Source organism: Oratosquilla oratoria, chromosome 41 (assembly GCF_046742065.1).
Source record: "Oratosquilla oratoria isolate Oo_2021 chromosome 41, ASM4674206v1, whole genome shotgun sequence".
Lineage (NCBI taxonomy): Eukaryota > Metazoa > Arthropoda > Malacostraca > Stomatopoda > Squillidae > Oratosquilla > Oratosquilla oratoria.
The window spans coordinates 13,625,044-13,630,043 of record NC_134817.1 but is presented as its reverse complement, the minus strand read 5'-3'; the positions used below and the strand labels follow the sequence as shown (position 1 = coordinate 13,630,043).

The 5,000-nt window shown below is 41.5% G+C and overlaps 1 protein-coding gene across 2 annotated transcripts in view; it reads left to right on the top strand.

Annotated features, from left to right (window-relative positions):
- The window catches only part of GlcT (ceramide glucosyltransferase), a 46,791-nt gene that overhangs the window by 5,221 nt on the left and 36,570 nt on the right, over positions 1-5,000 (top strand). The window contains exon 1 of one of the 2 annotated variants that reach the window (XM_076178061.1): positions 2,093-2,449. The exons of the other annotated variant lie outside the window; for it this stretch is intronic. The gene's annotated coding sequence lies outside the window, so the exon portion shown is untranslated. Of the gene's footprint in view, positions 1-2,092; positions 2,450-5,000 lie in introns of those variants that run through there. 2 annotated transcript variants of the gene reach the window in all.

Below are 5,000 nucleotides of genomic sequence, written 5' to 3'. Positions count from 1 at the left end.
GGAGTAAATAGATTTCTTCACATTCTTTTATCTTTTTCCAAATCCACTTTGGTATCCTAACCCTGCCAATGCATCCGTTGCACAGCGGCCTTAATGGCGTAATAATTCGGGCGATATTTAGAGGAAAACATTCAACGGCTCTCTAATAACAGGATATTTTGGTGAGATAACTTGTCTCCTTTTTGCTGCGACGCCCTGTCTGTCTTATTACCCGCCAACTCCGTCTCCCTTCCTTTCTCACTCTCTCCCACTTTCCGATCCCTCTGTCACCAACTCATTCTTTCCCTCCTTTCTGACTCTACCTCTCTATTTATATAAAAAATAAAGAGAATAATATTGCGACACCTAGAATGACAGATAAAGTACTGCCTTCTACGAATGGAGATAAAATGAAATATATATTCCTCCATTTAGCCTGGAGAAATTCACACCTGAATTATATAGATTTTTGTCAAAAACAGAACAAGCAAATGAAAAACAACGAATGAAGGAATAAATAGATATTGCAAGTTAATAAGTAAGAATAATTAGGTAGGTAAAAATAATTAAAAACATAGAGATGAACTGAACACATTATGGATAGTTTGAGGGAGCAGAAAAAGACAGTTTATATTATGTTTAGAAAAGTTTGTCAGCATCAAGTGTGTCCACCAATCGGTCAACGTTCAAAAGTTATCAATTCAGAATATTCACCAGCCGTTTGTCAGCCAACTTGTCTTGCATAAACAATCATTTTTATTATATTTATCACTGGATGGGAAATAAAAGAAAATATTTTAAGCTGTGTTGAGATACAGTCATTTATACTCCCGCCGGCAATAAAGGATAGTGTTATTATGCTGATCAGATTTTTATCTCTTATGTACACAGACATACGTCGCCCTACATCAGGATTGGGATCTCTTGCACATCGCTTTGTATTTGCCATTGGTCCCAGCTGCCAATATAATGAGCCTCCTTGTATAAGTTGACTGTCTAATTCGTACGTGTAACGGACTGTGGCAAGTTGAAACAACTGGTGATGCCTTCTTTCCGTTTAAAATTGAAACATCGGCCTAATTTCTGTAAAATTTAAAACAGACTTATTATTTTGTGTGATTGTCATTAGACGATTTTATTCGGTTGGGAAATACCCTGTCCGGTAAATAGCTAAGTAGCAACTTGTAACGGCATTGTATGCATTCAAAGCTTGCCATCATTTTATACTTATTTATTTTAGTAATTTATATCCCTCTTGTCGAGTTATAGGTACATAAATGCCATTTGTCCAATGAAATTATGAGGCGTTTTTTCCCACCTCCTTTAGTAGTTATTATCACATTTTTGCTCTCTTCCCATTTCGAATTCTTTCCCGATCTGCTCTACCCCATATATTTATGAAGCTCCTGTATATTCCATCCTGTTCCATTATCTGGCTCATCTGTCCTCAAAAAACACAAACACATCTGCCTGCCATGTTGCACACGCTATATCGCGATTCAAAATTGGCGGGAGGCAGCGTTTCTTTGAGCATGCGTACCGATTATCGACCGACGATTGTCATGTGATGACACCAATATTCGAACGATTTTTATCTTTACATAATACGGTCATGACGTGCAGCTTGCATCACTGTTTCAGTGAAGTTGGAAAATTAAGCATTTACTGGAATCAAAATAAAGTAGTATTTTCTTTTGAGAATGCATTGGCAACATCAGGAAATGTTTGTCAGATACTACGACTGGTAGTAGGTAGTGAAATATTTTTTGTTGGAAATTTGAAGTATTTTATATAGATAACTCACTACTAAACAACGTCCGTTTTAACGCGTTACCTATGTCGATTTAAATGGTAACTAAATTACTAGTTGGCACGTCGCCGGCATATACGTGTGGAGTTGCCATTTCGTAATTTCACAAAACGTTCACTATTCTTATTAATTCTTCTTAACGTTGACATTCCTACTTGCATATGTATCACTAATTTATAGAAGAAAAGTATCCTATAGATGGTTTACTTAGAAAGAGAATGAATAATTTTATCGATAATTCTGCCATCCGATATTAGAGCCGAGTGTCTCATCCCAGACCAACCTGGCCGAAACAAGTATAGGTAGTCCTTCGTAGTACTTTGCAGTGATGGGTTCAGCAGCATTCTTAGCACTGTTACAGCACTGGACGTGAGTCTAGGACCTACACGCATGTAACCACATGCGTGAAAACAACTACACCTTGATTTGTGGCCGCCTATTCCATTCGGAAACGCCATAGTTTGTGAAGTCGGCAGGGAATTGTGATTGGTGTGGACCACAAACTGTTGTGTACTGGTTGCTGGCTGGAGCATGGTGAGGAAGGAGTGGGACATTGGGGGGAGCGTACGACCCCCAATCTTGGGTCTGCTCTGACAGCCCCCCCCCCTCCCCACAGACAGTATCCACTGCAGCGTTAGACAGTAAAGTGAGGACACACAGGTCAGTACCGGAATTTTCAAAGTGTATTAGAAATCCGTTATCCTAATTGTACTTGGTTTCTGTGCGATTCGTTTTCAAGTTAGCAAGGCTGTGGGGTGGATTTGAGTTGTCAGCTGTGCATGGCTATAACCGTTGCATGAGAAGAGAAGCCTATGAGAATTTCTATTTAGGCTCATGATCAACCCCCAGCCTCCCATCACCCCACCCTATTCTAGTAATTTCCATTTATCTAAGATACATATTAGGGTTTTCACGTTCTAGTATACCAGCATAGTTCCGACGCCCAGCCCGGATACACCTACAGTTACACCCTACTAATTTGACAAGGTGTTCTCTCCACGCCACCCCTGTTGATGCAACACCCAAATGTATACAATCTAGGCCAACCCCAGCTCAAACTTAGCACAAACCCAACCAAAGCTTTTCTTGTAACCTAGAAACCAATTCTAGATTCATCATCAAGATTGAATACGTGACATATACCGGGGCTTGGCATGGGTGAATAAAATCGCCTGCCGGCAGATAGAAAACTATTTCTGCAGCCCCATCAGAGCATCTTAGTACTACAGCATTGTACCCTTAATACTACAGCATTGTACCCCTAGCACTGGAAACTAAAATTACTGCAGCAATCAAGCCTTATATATTAATTCTAGCCTTAGCAATTTGGCCTTAGTATTGGAGTAATTCTAGCCTTAGTATTGGAGCAATTTAGCCTTAGTATTGCAGCAATTTAGCCTTAGTATTGGACTAATTCTAGCCTTAGTTCTGTAGCCACTCTAGATTTTGCAGTGCAGTCAACACCAGGGTAACACCCTTGTTCGTGCAAATACTGCCGCAGTCAATGAACTCAAATACCTGACCTAGACGAACCCCCACCCAGTCATAATACTATAGTACCCTGTCATAGTACTATAGCACCACCAGTCGTATTACTGTAGTACACCCAATCGTAGTACTATAGTACACCCAGTCGTAGTACTATAGTACATCCAGTCGTAGTACTATAGTGCATCCAGTCGTAGTACTATAGTGCACCCAGTCGTAGTACTATAGTGCACCCAGTCGTAGTACTATAACACCCCCAGTCGTAGTACTGTAGTACACCCAATCGTAGTACTATAGTACACCCAGCCGTAGTACTATAGTACATCCAGCCTAGTACTATAGTACATCCCGCCTAGTACAATAGTACACCCAACCGTAGTAATATAGTACACCCAACCGTAGTAATATAGTACACCCAGCCGTAGTACTATAGTACACCCAGTCGTACTATAATACACCCACCCGTAGTACGATAGTACATCCACCCGTAGTACTATAGTACATCCAGCCGTAGTACAATAGTAATCCAGCCATAGTACTGTAGTACATCCAATCTCAGCACTATAGTACACGCAGTCGTAATACTATAGTACACCCAGCCGATAGTACTGTAGTACACCCAGCCGATAGTACTGTAGTACACCCAGCCGATAGTACTATAGTACATCCAGCCGTAGTACTATAGTACGTCCAGCCGTAGTACTATAGTACGTCCAGCCGTAGTACTACAGTACACCCACCCGTAGTACGATAGTACACCCACCCGTAGTACTATAGTACACCCAGTCGTAGTAATATAGTACATCCAGCCGTAGTACTATAGTACACTCAATCGCAGTACTATAGTACACCCAGTTGTAGTACTATAGTACACCCAGTCGTACTATAGTTCACCCAGCCAATAGTACTATAGTTCACCCAGCCGATAGTACTATAGTACACCAAGTCTATAGTACTATAGTACACCCAGCCGATAGTACTATAGTACACAGCCGTAGTACTATAGTACACAGCCGTAGTACTATAGTACACAGCCGTAGTACTATAGTACACAGCCGTAGTGGTATAGTACATCCAGCCGTAATACTATAGTACACCCACCCGTAGTACTATAGTACACTCACCCGTAGTACTATAGTACACCCAGCCGTAGTACTATAGTGCACCCAACCGTAGTACTATAGTGCACCCAGCCGTAGTACTATAGTGCACCCAGCCGTAGTACTATAGTGCACCCAGCCGTAGTACCATAATACACCCAGCCGTAGTAATATAGTACACCCAGCCATAGTACTATAGTACACCCAGCCATAGTACTATAGTACACCCAGCCGTAGTACATAGTACACCCAGCCGTAGTACATAGTACACCCAGCCGTAGTACATAGTACACCCAGCCGTAGTACATAGTACACCCAGCCGTAGTACATAGTACACCCAGCCGTAGTATATAGTACACCCAGCCGTATTATATAATACACCCAGTCGTAGTATAGTACACCCATAGTACAATAGTACACCCACTCGTAGTACTATATTACACCGGGTCGTAATACTATAGTACATCCAGTCGTAATACTATAGTACATCCAGTCGTAATACTATAGTACACCTGGCCGTAGTACTATAGTGCACCCAGTCGTACTATAGTACAGTCTTAATCAGGGAGTCGGAGTCGGAGGGAGTCGGAGGTTTTAGCTGGAGTCGGAGTCGGATTTCTATG